The sequence below is a fragment of the Penaeus monodon genome, chromosome 22 (genome assembly GCF_015228065.2).
Source record: "Penaeus monodon isolate SGIC_2016 chromosome 22, NSTDA_Pmon_1, whole genome shotgun sequence".
NCBI classification, from domain to species: domain Eukaryota; kingdom Metazoa; phylum Arthropoda; class Malacostraca; order Decapoda; family Penaeidae; genus Penaeus; species Penaeus monodon.
In genome coordinates this window covers 26415873-26416646 of record NC_051407.1, presented here as the reverse complement: position 1 = coordinate 26416646, position 774 = coordinate 26415873, and positions in this window count along the sequence as shown.

Genomic DNA, 774 nt, shown 5'->3' with positions numbered 1-774 from the left:
TTGCAGTTTCCAGAATCTCCTCCCTGGTTCGCAGATCTGTGCCTCGTTCCCTATTCCCGATCCATGAGCGAACCCCTTCTTTCTGCTCTTCTTTCATTCCAATTCCAGCGGCCAAAGAATTCCCGACAGGCCTAAGAATCGGTAACGACGTACGAACATGGCAGAGTGTTTTTTTTTTTCCCCGCGCTCATTTTCCTTCTTATCTAGCTGTTGTGCAGATTCGTCTTTGTTTTCTTTCTTTTTTTTTCGTTGTGATGAAAAAAAAAAAAAATTCAAGGATGATGTTTGTTGATGTAAAAGTCTGTGTTCTGGAAGGATGTTTGTGATATGTTGTGATAAATAGGTTTTCTGACGTCGCTTGTTACCCCTTCACACGGGGAACTCGAGCCTGGTGTTGCCGTCGAGGGATCACATGTTTACGTAATTTCTTACCCCCATATAAAATCAAGAATAATTTTCTTAATCTGAATGTTATTTTCCACGACTTTTTTTTTATATGCGTGCTGGATATATATAATATAAAAACAGAGTATCATAAACGTTATTCTATGAATTACTCACCGAAACATTAGCCTCTCTGCCAAACGATTCTTTTTTGTTTGTTTGAGGCAGCGCGCGAAGGGGGGACCCGACCCCCGGCAAGAGGAGGTACGCTGCATTGAGAGGCCTAATAATTTTCGTAGATATTCCCCTCAGCCAGGAGAGGTCCTTGCCAAGTCTTCTGCCAAAGCACTCGTTCTCTGATAGATGTTCACTAATATTTGCCCTTCCTTT